Genomic DNA, 14,676 nt, shown 5'->3' with positions numbered 1-14,676 from the left:
AACCACAGTTACCAAGTTATGGTGGGCTTTTGGTTGGTCTGATTTGCTTTCACACCACAACCAAACCAGAGACAATTCAGGTGGTCTTGGTTTTGTTACTTTTAACCCTCTACTGCACAACACAACGTTTTCTTAAGCCCCATGTCCACTACATGTTTCTTTAAATGATTGTAACCTATCACAATGGTCCAAAATGTATTAAAGAAGTTTCCAATAAGGTGTAAGAGTCACTATCAAGCATCATTTAAAGGCGGGACATCCTTTTCTGCCACATGGTCACAGGAGCACACGGTGTGAGAAGGTAACACTCAGGGCTTTTGTAAACTAATTTAAAATGACGTGAACTCCAAATAAAAAAAATATATTTGTGTGTATAAAAGTGTAAAGAAGGCTTTTGTCAGGTTTTATGAAGTTTTATTGATTTAGCATATTCAGAAATCCAGTTTGTGCGATAAGGGTACTTTTTAACAAAGGTTTTGCTGACAATGTGTTTGGATGTTATCACATACTATTACATGTATTTGTATAGAAAACATGCAATAAATGTATTTGTTACCATTCATATTCATTTAAATTAACTTCTTTTTAACAAATTTTGTCAGAAAAATGTATGTAAGATTGTTCTATAAAAAAAAGAACAAGATCAGCATGCTAGGCCAATACCATTACACAATGAGGACAGTGGGATCGACAGCAATGACAGTTGAGGATTGGAATAGAGAAAAAGGTGTGAACAGAAGTGAAAAAACAGGGTTTTAATATCCTACAGCAGACTGCACTCAAATTATGGGTTAAATATAAAAATGAGGCTCATACGTCAACATTATCATTGAATTAAATATGGAAGATCGCTCCCCTCTTGTTTTATCTTTGTCTCTCTCACGGGAGCTGTTTCCTGCTGCTCTGAGCCTCTTCACGTCATATATTTCTTGCTGTTAAAAGGGAGTTTTTTCCTTCCAGTTGTTGAATGTTTTATTCTGTTAAGGGGTGTGTTTCCCTTCCAGCAGTCTGAGGTTGTCTTCCTGTTAAAATGGAGTTCCCCCTTGCTGCTACAGGAGGTTTTCCTCCTGTTAAAAGGGAGTTTTCCTCGCAGCTGTCAGTCATGTGGGAATTGTTAAATTGTTGTGTTCTGGTTTAAAGTGCCCTGAGATGCTTTATGTTGTGATTTGTTGCGACATAAACCCAAAAAAAATGTAAACTGCATACTCTGCTCCACCCCTCCAGCCTCTGGGCTGCAGGGTCCTGTCCGAACTCCTAGATGGGACGTTGCTGTATGTAGTGGCATTTAGTTTAACCACCAAAATTTATAAGTGAAACTATCATGACTTAAATATTCTTATTCACTCCTAATGATCTCTCCTTTATTGAACTGTAGTTATTCTTGTTGTGTTTTCGTCAGCATTAGCATTCGTCAGCATTAGAAACATACTTTTGATAGGTTTTTATAGACAGTTCCTGGGTGCACAGGAACACCATAAGTGATGTGCAAAAGGTGCAACATCCATCTCTGTTTCACAGCAGAGAATAACTACTTTGTTTTAAGTTTCACATGGAGGGAAATCTCATTTCAATGAAGGACATTATATGACATGACCCGCTCTGTGATACAAACACATGTCTGTAGGAAATCCAGTTATGGGAAAATGTTTCAAGTGTTATTACTTATTTTGTTTTATGATATATTGTCAGTTTGTAAAGATTTGGGGATTTTGTTTTGTTCTATGAGCATTATTTTATGATCTATAAATTCATATATTTCTCTGTGATTTGGTACCATTGTCACACAACGTTGCCTTTAGGCAATGAAATAATATTTCTGACTGGGGTGGTCCCACAATTAAAAATGTCCCAAAATGAACCAAGAAATGATGTGGAATAATTTGTATGATGTGTCATCAAAACGTGTGCAGTACAGGGTTCATTTACTAAAGGTCTGTGTGTGTAAAATCACGTGCAAACTCCACACCACCTGCAAAAAAATGTCCAAGCTGATCTACTAACGCCATGCAGTGAGGATTGTGTCTTTCAAATGTGCAATTTACTGTAACATACGTTGTCCATTTTGCGTGTTTGCCTGCATGCATATGTAATATTGGGCGTTTCTGCTTGAACGTGCAAAATACTGGGAGGGGAAATGCAAATAGATCAATTTAGCACAGATATTTACTAAACCTGAAAGTAGAAATAGGAGAATTGATTGCGTGTGTATTTTAGTACGACTGAAAGGTTTGTATTAATCAGATGCGCACATGAGGAGAGACGGCGGCTCTTATTGTGGTGAGAAGGAGACGCAGGGAAACCAAAGAATGCGCAGAAAATGTGGTTTAACACCAGTAGAAAAATTTTGGAGATGACAGAGGAAGAAATATTCAGACATCTCGTCTTTTCAGTGATGACATTTCTGAGTTATTGAATGATTTGAAGGAAGATTTACACCTAACAACAAGGATGAGTCACGAAATACCAACAATTAAAAAACTCGTTACAACTCAGCATTTTCCTGCATTCCATGTTGTCGCTGCTTGGATATCCCACCAAGTCCCGTTATGCAGGTGTGCTGTCCCAGTTCCTGAATGCTGAGTCCCGCAGAATTCACAGGTAATTTCATACGGCTCCCGAGCACTCGTGAGGCACTGAATGAAACTAATTCGCCTGCTCATCACAGAAAGAGCTGGACCTGCTGTTTGTTAGAGGATCTCATCCACCGTCCCTCCTCTTTTATTTGCAGAAGTTTTATTATGTCGTTTTTTGTATTTTTCACATAATAACTTGCCATCTTCTTATAATTTAATCTATTGATCTTTTAGTTATTCCTTAGGCATTGACTTCCTCGCTGATCATCTCCAATCATGTGTTTTGTTATTGTTATATTTATAGTTTATTTATTCATTTAAATGGGATCAGATTTCCTTTTGCTTTTGAGGTTGTTTTGTTTGAACGGCTGGAATAACTTGTAGAGCGATTGGCACCTGATATCAGAGACACAATTACTTAGTAAATCACCCGTAAAACGGGTGCAAAATTAACGTGCAAACCTTTGGAATAAACGCGCAATCTAGTACACTTTATTTCAGATTTTAGTAAATCGGGCCCTTCGAGTTTTATTATTCAGACCAGCCTAAATGTAACAAATCAGAAGGACAAATGCAGCAGACTTTGTTTGAGTGAAACCAAACAGGTTAGGTGAGAAACAACCCGAAGTTCAATCTTACATTTAATAAAATTCAAGTTCAATAGGATATACTTAGCATGGCCTCGATGAAAATGAACCAAGTTGGGGCCAAAGAACATATTTGTACTCATCCCTGTGTACAAATATTCAGACCCAGAACATACATGAAATAGTCTTCAGGACATGCATTGTTGGAGAAGCTGTCTATTGTGTCTCATTTGGACCTCGATCTTCCACGTGTCATAGCTCAAAACCTGAACCCGACGTCTTCATACACCAGGCTGCTTTTTTTTTTTCATCCAATTATCCAAAAGAGGTGGTGGAAGTTCCATTCAAAGCCAGGGATAATAAAGTAAACAGTGAGAGGGCTGACGTGATGGAGACCGAAAGAAGTAGTCATTTTGAGAATAGAAAGACAGCGTCAAATTAAATTAATTAGTACTCTGACACACAGATATCGCCAATGTCAAAGTGAGATCCAACAGCGAAGCACCAGGTGCAGTGTGTGCTGTTTAGCTTGTGTCAGTCCGTTCTAGTTTGAAAAAGGCAATCAAATGTAGAAAGTCTGAGGTTACTACGTGACCTGGACAACACATGAATATAAGAATCACAAAAAATTAAACTCACAATAACCATGATACTAGAATTTTAGGTTATTTAACGACAATTTAGTTTATAGCTTACGAGGAAATGGTAGACGTTCTTTAAACTAAACAGTTCATTAAGCTTTGAAACAGTCAAAAGTAACATTCCCATCATTATGCCAAAGTCAGACAGGTTGAAATCCTGTATATAGGGACTTGGAGATTTTGTTATATCAGTCTGTTTGAATACTTGCCGGGTGTATTTTATCAGCGATAAGCTTACATTTTGGGGAGTTAATTAATCTTTAAAATTTAAGAGTCAGTGTGCTGAGTCGCTAAGATGGCTTTATGGCTCATGTCTACTTGTGCTAGGGCTGTCACAAACATGAACTATTAGTTGATGAAGAACTGTCATGCAATTAATGATCTAATAGTCTTTTTCTGTTCATTCTATTTAAATTTATATTGGTGAATAAGCCTAATCGTGCTTGAATAAGCCACATACTACAGTGTAAGAGCCAGCACTGAACATTGGAATATATAAATCAAAAATTACATTTCTGTTTACCTTTTAAACTTTGGAATCAAAAGTTGCAGACGGCAGGTATGCCATAAATAACTAAAATATAAACAAATAATTACTGACAGTGACAGGTACCAATAAGCAATAATGTTGTTTGGCTGTGCTAATTTTCTGCTCATGTGCCATTAAATCATAGCAGAAGGAGGGGCAACGAGAGGACGCCATTGAAAGAGCACCTGTCGAACCCAAAACGACGTAGAAATAGTAATGGACATATAACATTTCTGTTTCATCCAGGTGCTTTTATAGAGATGCATGGGAACCAGTCTAATGGTGATCCAAAATGATTGCAGTCAGCTCGAATAATCAATTAGGTCATTATATGATGTGTTGTAAATGTGAGAGGCCTTTTGCCAATGTTATGATATATCTTAACAATTAGGCTACAGTTGTGGGAATGCTGTTTGCTAAAATTAGGCTGATGTAAACAGTGCAGTCAGTAAGTGCTGAAACTGTGACACATTTTTGTTGTTTGTTTTGCTCCCCAGTAGATTGCATGTGTAAAGAAAAAAAAAGAGATAAGAAATCTACTCTAATTTAAATATTATTAAATGATATATCTGTTATACATTTGAACATGCTGGTTAGTTTCAATTATCCATTGCTTTTAAAAATGACTGTTAACATCTAACGTGCAATTTTTAGTAAACAGCAGACAGAACTGACTGCAGAAAAAGAATAGGCCAACATACTGAATGTCAAGGTTGAGGATATTCCCTTAACGATTTGAGCTGCTGGACCTGTGTGAGAGGTGGTTCACATGACCCTGTAGCTTTCAGCTTTTTCTCCTTACATTTGTGCTCATTTCAAAAATAAATCTAAGGAAGGACAAAAAAATGACAGAAAGTAGAGCTGAAATTATTCTCAACCACATCAAATTAAAGGTTATTCACTTAGAGTAACATGATTGGAGTCTAATTAATTCAAACAAAGAAGTGCTCGACTTCCTCAGCCATTGCAGGGTTGATTTGATTTTACTTGCTTTTACTCCAGGACACAATGATGGTGTGGGATTTTATAGTTTGTTTGTTTATTTATTGTGGAGGAAGAAGTAATCAGGGCATGTACTATTCATTGGTCTGAGAAACACTCTTTCTGTTGAGTCACTGTAGAGCAGAAAAACAACATTTGCCTTTAAAATAATTGTACACTGTAAAATATTTGTCATTCAGATGTAATGCTATGGTCATATCTGCACAATATTTAACACTATACTGATGTTTCATGAAGAAAAACATCAAATCACAATTCAAGGAATGGTTGGACAAAAAAGCTTTTTTGCCAAGCGCTCAATGATAAAATTGATTCCAGTCTGTAGGCATGAAGTCGTTTGAAAGACTGGTATTTGAAAGATTGGTGTTGGCCCACCTAAAGGACACTACAGGCCCCTGTTGGACTCTCTGCAGTTTGCCTACTGGGCAAACAGGTCGGTGGATGATGCAATAAACATGGGACTCCCCAGGGACATACTGTTTCCAGGGATCCTGTTTGTGGACTTCAGCTCGGCATTCAACATCATCATCCCGGACACCCTCCACACCAAACTCTCCCAGCTCACCGTGCCAGCTTCCACCTGTCAGTGGATCACAAACATCACATCCAGCACCCGGATAATCAGCACTGGTGTGTGCCCCCCCTTCTCTTCTCCCTCTACAACAACGACTGCACCGCAGGAGACTCATCTGTCAAACTCCTGAAATTTGCAGACGGCCCAACGGTCATCGGCCTCATCAGGGATGGTTATAAGTCTGCATACAGACGGGAGGTTGAACAGCTGGTCCTCTGGTGCAGTCAGAGCCAACTGGAGCTGAACCCTCTCAAGACTGTGGAGATGACAGTGGACTTCTGGAGGAGCCCCCCCCCCCAATCACTGCCCCCCCCATCACCTTCCTCAACAACACCGTGTCTGCAGTGGAAACCTTCAGGTTTCTGGGATCTACAATCTCCCAGGACCTGAAGTGGGAGTCCAACATCAACTCCATCATCAAGAACGCCCAGTAGAGAATGTACTTTCTGCGGCAGCTCAGGAAGCTCAACCTGCCCCAGGAGCTGCTGATCCAGTTCTACAGCGCCATAATCCAGTCTGTTCTCTGCACCTCCATCACCGTCTGGTTTGGCTCGGCCACCAAACAGGACAGGAACAGACTACAACCGACAGTCAGGACTGTAAAGAAAATCATCGGTGCCGACCTGCCCTCCATTCAGGACTTATACTCATCTGGAGTCAGGAAACGGGCAGGTAGCATCTCTGCAGATCAATCCCACCCTGGACACCCGCTGTTTCAGCTTCTCTCCTCTGGTAGGCGCTACAGAGCAGCTGTACGCCAAAACAACCAGAAACAAGAACAGATTTTATCCGTAGGCCGTCACTCTGCTAAACAGTTAACATCTTCAACACCACTGGACCTTTTGCACTATACCCAACCGCATCAGCACTATTTGCATTATGTGCAATTGCACCATTGTTTTAGGTGTATATATGTATATATTCATTCATTTCTATCCTATAAATATCTCTATTTATGTTTTATATGTCTATTTATGTCTGTCTGTTTTGGGTTTTTTTGGACGCTGAGAGCGAACCTAAAACCGGAGTCAAATTATTTGTATGTGTCAACATAAATGGCCAATAAAGCGATTCTAATTCTGATAACAAATATGAAGCTACAGCCACAAGATTAGCTTAGAATGCATAATGGTAATGCTGCAGAGCATTTCTATTTTCGTATCTAAATAAATAATAGATTTTTCTCAAATTGGAGAACGAGTACTCCACTATGGAGTTATGTTGCAAGAAAATATATATGATGATTTTTAAACTTGTGTGAAAATGAATGTATGACACCACTGGTCTCGTCTCAGTGTTAGCAGGGAAGCAAATTGTTTCCAAGTGTTTAATTATTCGTTTAAAGAGAAATAACTTAAAAAAAAAAAAAAAACATGATGGTTTCCCTATAATTTATGGTACTGGTACTCTCACTAAATGCTGACAGATGCAAAATTACTAACTGAATAAAAAATGCCCATTGTTAAATTCATTCACACATTTTGTGCCCTAAAATACACACCATTATACTTACCTACATATGTGTAAACACTTCCTGCCTGGAAGCTTGTGACTCTAACAGCACTTTTGTTCCACAGATCACAGAACAGTCCCAATAGAACAGTTGAGGTTAAGTGTCTTGCTCAGAGGCACCTCGAAGTCATTGTGGAAACTGCTAATTGTTGCAAAAGAGGTGAACCTCCTCTTTTGCCCAGAAAATGTTCCCAACTGGCACAGAGAACTTGGGCTCATAAGCATCATATCATCATTTAATAAGGTTGTATTTCAAACTAAATGTTTCTGTCAGAGTCTTATTTTTTGCATCAAATCCCTTGTTGGAAGACTTTCTGGTTGAGGATTACAGAGGCCAGATTAGAGAAAAGTGTTGGTGTAATACAGAACACACTGGCAGAAAGTGTATCCCCAAATAAAGATAAGAGAATTTCCAACAGGGCTTACTGCCCAAATCAAACACAATGAGTGTTTTTCTCGCCAAATGATGAACGAAATACTTTGGCGTGCGCTAATAGCTGTCATCTTAACCACTTCTTCATTTGCCTTTTTGCTTATTTGTTTATTTATGTTGCTCTGGGATGAGTTTGCAATTTTATAACATGGAATATTGAACCAGTCTATCCTCTTAAGTTAATGACGGACGCATTGTTTTTTTTTTGGCTCTGCTGAGGGACTGTGTACTTTTCTGTTTTGGAAAATTTACAGCTTGAGCGAAAGCACAAAATAAATGTCAAAAAAACATTGCGTAGAGGTTGGACCTGCGATACCCACAGTGCATACCCACCGTGCATGCCACTGTAAGGTAAACTCCCCAGGTTCCCTGTTAGTCACTAAGGCCCTGATCCCTGATATGTTCCGCTGGGTGCCTTGGGGGGTGGAATGTGGTGGTGGTGGGGGGTGCTTTTGCCTGTCAGGTGGCTTGTGGTGAGAGCTTAATCCTGTTGAAAATAGAATTTTTTTTCTGACTTGGGATGGAGGGATGGGGGTGCAGGAGTGATGCAACCGGCCCCAAGGAGTCAGTCATCCATGTGCACAAGGAGAGATAGCCTAATCTTGTCACAGACGCACGGGGGGAAAAAAAAAAAAAAATTAAAGTCCTGAGCTATCGGTAGCAAACACTTCTGCTCATGAAGATGATTTGTAAAATCATGCTAGCACATAATAAAAAAAACTTCTTTTTTTTCATCCTCCCAGGGGCTTTTGCTGATTGTAATTCACTTATGCATACATTTATATTATTTATTATAGCATACTCTTACCCTTGAAATTACTTTTCTGTCAAGCTTAGTTTTACACAGGAACCCTGTCATCTATCATGCACTCGTTTTCATTTCCTTTGGTTCTCTTTCTCCATTTTAACTATTTAAATGTTAAATGTCGTACAGATGCTGTTTATCAATGACTAATCTTCCCTCTCCCCAGTAACTGGTATTCTATGTGGGGTTCAGCTTCTAGTGTGCTTTTGTCATTGTAGCTGTGATTATCCCAAGGTTGTTGAAGGAGTCGTTGCTGATTTTCAGGTTATTCTATGATTCCTTTTATCCCCCCTCCTGACTCCATCAGTCAAGTGTCCCTGTTGCCTTTGAGTCTCAGCTATACTTCACAGACAACATGTGGTACCTACTTGCCACTCTGCATCCTGTAGCAGCTGCGGTGGTGGTACGAGTGATATTCTCAGGGGTCCCGTAAACGTGACAGAGTGGCAGGAATCAGTTTTGCATGCCCAAGCTGACTGCTTTTAAAGTGGGGGAAACAATGGGATAATTCCCTTATCTGACTCGGCTTCACTCTTAAAATACCCAGCAGCAGTTTTCATGTGGAACTGACTTCCAGGTTTCACTCAAACTTCTTGTGCATCATCAGAGAGAAAAAAATGTTTAATGAGCAAGTAATGCCATTAAGGTTTAAATACTACGAGGATTATTAAGTCAGAATAACACAGTATCCCCAATCAAATTTATGCAGTGAGCGATCATGCATGGTATTAAAATTATGGGTCAAAAAAGACATCATCTGTACGCATGAATTGTTTATTGTTGATTTAGCCCACTGCGGCACAAAATCTAAGTAGGAGTTACTTGTGAAACAGGTAGGCATTCATTTGCAGATAGATGTCAACCAAATGATAGCTATGTTAACTTGTTCTGTGCTTTTCACTATTTGTTTTGTTGTTGCTGTTACTTTGATGGCTACTGCTTCATACGTACAGTGTGATTCGATATGGACCAGATAACATCTTGAATTTGGCCAAAAGCAACGACTTGAGTAAGTCAGACCATCAATGTAATTAAATGCATTGGCTGTATAGGAAAATTACTATCTGTAGTGATTTGCAAATCTATATCAGGGTCATTTAAGGGTGCTGTCTTTATAAACTACTAATAGGTTATGACTGTTGCTTCCTGTATTTCTTTTTATTATTTGTGCCATGTGTAAAACGACATTAACATATAAACCTTCTATTTCCTACTTCCAAACTACGTCACTTGTTAGATTGTTAAGATTGTGTCCTATGCAAAAACTACATTTCTTATATATGTAATGTCTATTTGAACACTGAATCCAAACGTTTTCACCCATAGTCTTTAGTTCCAGTATAGTCACATGGACATGGAAAAGTGGTGCGAAGGGAAGTAGAGCCTCTTTATGTTGGCCGACTAGTGCAACAATCTCCCACTTGTCCAATGTATATCTAAGAAGTTTGTACATACTTCAATTGTAAAAAAAATATGTCTTTTTGATTAAGTTACATACACTGTCACTTGAAACCATGCCTGATGGAAAGAAAAAATAAAAACAGACAGGAACTCTGGAAAAACTATTGGAAAGTACACCTATTTCAATGTGTGGGACAAAAACAAAAGTTATTTTGTTGCCCAGTGTAATCTGAAACCAAATATGCAATGAAATTAATTGTTTTGCCAGTAATGAGGCCGGTGAGATGTAGAACATCTTGCCGAGGAAGAACAAGGTGTCTCTATTACTGCCAACAACTCTGCAGACAAATTACACCAGCACAGATGCTCCAACACTTTGCTTTGGATCCAAGGTCTGACTTTTCTCAGCCAGGAAATCAAAGGGAAGTTACATCCCTTCTGATTTAAATGCATCAGCTAGTTCTGTGTGTATGTATTAAAATGCAGAATATCTAATTTTAGCTGTTTGCTAATAAACATGGTTTAGCTGGTGTAATGATGTTATACAGTAGCTTCTGACCTTTGGTTCTCAGTTTCAGTTGCCATCATAGTAGATGGACCAAACACGTCACGATAAATCCTGAGAAATAAGAATGCCCTTGCAAGTTGTTTTAAAGCTATAAACTCGATTGTTTAAAAGAGGAAAGACTTTGATTATAATCAACTGTTAAAGTTGAAGTTAGGGCTAGCAACCTTTCAGGATTAGGATCCTTTTTTTAAAATGCTATAATCAATGTTTTTATACTTATACTGAATCAAATGATCTCTGTATGTGAAAAGCGGTTGCTTGTAGTGACAATGCAACAAAAAATTATAACCCGACTCTGCAGTTCTACCTGTTTCTACGAGGCATTTCACCGTTTTTAATTCTCCTGGTTTTAGCGGCTCACAACTTTACAGTTTTGTTTTTTTCAATCTCACCGCTCTCAACAGCAACGGGGCTGCTGTCAGGGAACAGCTCTCATAAACACACTGCACGCTGTACCTCCCCAGCTGCAAACAGCAGACACACATACCTGGTGAATAATGAGGCGCAAGAAACAACTAATGGAACCAATTTTTCCCTCTGGGGTTGGTGGACACCAAAAGAGAGCTAAAAAACAAAAACATAAATATTGGACTTTCATCTTTTGAAATAAATGTGGTGGCAAGATACACAACTCTAATTGTATAACAATGTTGTTCCACATCAGCAGGACAATTCTTTGCTGACAACTTTGTTTTATCATCCTTTAAAGTGACCATAGGTCTCTGCCTTTACAGCCTGTTTCTGCTGCTTACTATAGACGGAGAGTTTAGTTAGTGTTACCATGTACACAGTCTATCCAATTTACATACAAGTGCTATTTTCAAATTGTAGAAACCATTTCACAGAGACATTTACACCATTCTACAGAACAGGACACTGAATCCTGCTGGAAATAGGTCATACATACATAATACCAATACAAAAATTAGATTAAATATCTACAATTTGTAATTCTACCTTATACCGTGTTTAATTGATTAGCATGCTGGGAGTAACATTTTCACTGTTGCTTGGTTCTCGCAGGTGGCTGATCAATTGAAGAGGGAATGCTGCGAGGGAATGTGGATTGAGGGGAGACCTTGCCCAGCTCACACCTACAGCCTCCCACCCTCTGCACAGTAAGCAGATCCAGCAGCTCTTCGAAACCAGCAGGCCAGCAATTACTGCCTGTGAGTATTATTGCACGACCAGAATTATGAGATGTCCCTGCTGATAAGCACGCAGTGTACAGAGTCTGACTTTAATGATGAAATCGTCTCTAACTTCAGTGCACAGAAATACACTGGATTTATAGGCCTTGTTTGACACAGTTTAAAACAACAACAATTAGCTAAGGGAAGAATGTTATTTATTAAAAAAAAAAACCAACAACAACAACATGACATCTCACTTGCAATGGTGTGAGGAGACACTTAAAATGTTGAGATATTGGATCTTATCTCATTGGCTTAATTTATGTCAATACATGACTGCTCAGACAAAACTTCTAGATTGGCTTCAGATGCCTCCAGTAGGTGGCTGGGATATTTTCTAATACTAGTATGTCACTATTTTACCCAACCTGGGTGTTTGTATTTATAATACCTGCCATCCTTCCAAGTTATGTTGGCTTGTTCTTTACTATCTGGATTATGTACACTGATAACTTTGCAAACATACAATATATGAACAAAAGCAAAAGATTATAATACTGGAGAACAGTGTTTGCATTGTTTGCTTTCTGTGCCTTCTGTTTGGTTACAGGTTTATGATAGGCAACAAAAGTACTTTGATTTATGTGTATATATATATATTTATATATATAATGTAAATATATCCATAAAAAAGTACTTTTCATTACAGTAAACTCCTCACGCTGAAATATCAATATGACAATGTTTCTATTTTAGGACAGATTATCCTAATAAAAGATTGATGCTTCTTGCTTCATATGCAACAAGCTTTAAATGCATGAGCCACTGAACACAATGTTGGAAAGGAGCACATCACTGCAGCAGTGGGATTTTTACACATTAATTCACTGAGGTCATCAACCTGCAAGTTGCTGTTTAAGTTAAATTTTGTTTTACAAAGTGTTAGTATCAGCAATAACAGAGTGTACTTGGTATTAGATTGGAAAGTAAAGTTTAGGAGAAGACAGGTTTTTTTTTTTGTTTTTTTACATAAAACCATCACAAGGTGCTGGAGGTGTTTAAATATCACCATAAAGAGTTGATAAATCTTGAAGTCACTGGATATCAGCAATCAGTGGATATTTCACTACACTATTCTGCCAAAAATAACATTAATACACAATAATTAACAATGTATCTTCATTACATTTGTAATTCAATCACAATTACATTTCCTCCAAATAAATATGCTGTAGCAATCCAGCTGTACTGATTTTTTTATTTCTAGGAGACGGGGTTGCCCTGGCAATGTGGCCCTCTGGTTTCAGAGGTAATGCAATTTGATAAGCACTGGACCAGTAACGCTTTCTGACAACACACAGATGAATTATTTATCAGCACTGAAGTGATTTTTACACCCGCTTGTATACGGGCTGTCTGTTCTGGCTTTAACTGCAGGATATTTACATTTTACCATGATACATGTGATTAAGGTTTATGTCAGTAATGAAAATATCTGATGGCGAAATCACCCATTAAGGCATATTCAGACATGAATAGCCTTTCTGAGTTCAAACGGTAAGATTGCCATTACTCTTTTCAGATTAGATAGAGATGGTATGTAATTCCCTGATTTCACTACATGAGACAGGCTAAACTGCTGATCTCTATAATATGCATATGACCTCTGCACAACAGCTGCAGCATTGCCTTGGTCATCAATCAATGCAGTTCAGTGCACTGTCTCAGAGAGGTGGAGCACAGAAAAGATAAAAGAGACGAGATATGAAACATCATGAAAGAGATATTTACAGACTCAGATCACTGTTAACCAGCACGCTAAGATACAGGTGAGTCACCTCATAATTTCAAACCTGTGCCTGTCTCTTTTGATATTCCACTCACCATTAATCTCCAGTGATCCGTTTTCATAGATTGCCACTTTTCCTCATTACCCTACTTCCACCAGGTCGTTGTTTTATTACACCTCCTCTGATGGCTTCTTATTAACTGTCTTTGCTTTCTATTTACTTGTTTCAGCGGTTTCTTTTTGCTGTAAAGTGCCGGGATATTGACTAAAACTTTTTTCATGACAAGCTTATTGCATCCTCGGTTTGACCCTCTAACAGCAATAAATAGAAGAAAAGGCCAAGGAGAAAAAATGTAGATCTATTAGGTTAGTGTCTCTCAGTAATATGTCCAGTGGACTGTAACTATCTCCCCACAGACGAGCAGACATCTCTGCTTTTCAAGGGAGGAGCATTCAAGGAAGGGCCATCGCTTCAGCTCCTCTGTGCCAATTGCTCCAAAATGGCCAATTTCCTGTCTTGGATGTGTGTTTTCACATTTTTATCATCCCCTGCCGTAGTTATTTAGCTGCACTTAGGGCCATCAGTCATCGATGCTGCGTTTAGAGGAAGCCGATGTGCAGTAAAACTGACGGACGGCCTTCCGCATGACTGAAGATGTATGAGACATGCAGGCAAGCAAGTGGGGCTTTTTTTTATTTATTTTTTTTATTGTATTTTCAGTGCTTTCCATAAGGTGCCAACAGGGAAAATAGCATTGCTTACCATGTCTAAGAAGTATTTTGGATGTAGTGTCTCAATCTTTGGAGTGACTTTCTGATGTTATTTTGTTTGTGGCTGTTATGAGGCTCTCTAATATTAAACCACAGCAGTGTGGGTTTACAGTCATTATATAACAAATCTATTTGGAAGGGTGAACAAATTGCCAAATTAAACCCTCAAGTGCAGGACAACTTTTTTTTAAGTTCAATGTCACGTGTGCCTCTTGTGTACAGATACAATTCTTTATATTATACTTCATTTGAGAGTTAACCTCAGATGAACACGGCAGTCATGATCAAGAAGTGGTGTTTTTTTGTTTTTTTTAATATTCTGTGCAAAATTTCACAACACTTCCTTTATATTTCTTTA

At 38.5% G+C, this 14,676-nt stretch overlaps 1 protein-coding gene across 2 annotated transcripts in view; it reads left to right on the top strand.

Moving 5' to 3' along the window:
- Positions 1–14,676, top strand: part of lingo1a (leucine rich repeat and Ig domain containing 1a) — a 128,398-nt gene that overhangs the window by 51,884 nt on the left and 61,838 nt on the right. The window contains exons 1-2 of one of the 2 annotated variants that reach the window (XM_069695346.1): positions 11,701–11,794; positions 13,026–13,067. The gene's annotated coding sequence lies outside the window, so the exon portion shown is untranslated. Of the gene's footprint in view, positions 1–11,648; positions 11,795–13,025; positions 13,068–14,676 lie in introns of those variants that run through there. The other variant, XM_069695343.1, reaches the window with a different exon arrangement.

This window comes from Brachyistius frenatus, unplaced genomic scaffold (assembly GCF_029030835.1).
Source record: "Brachyistius frenatus isolate BFR_SWC_R1_liver_20210118 unplaced genomic scaffold, ASM2903083v1 Contig_19, whole genome shotgun sequence".
In the NCBI taxonomy this organism is placed as follows: Eukaryota; Metazoa; Chordata; class Actinopteri; family Embiotocidae; genus Brachyistius; species Brachyistius frenatus.
This window is presented reverse-complemented; position numbering and strand designations above follow the sequence as displayed.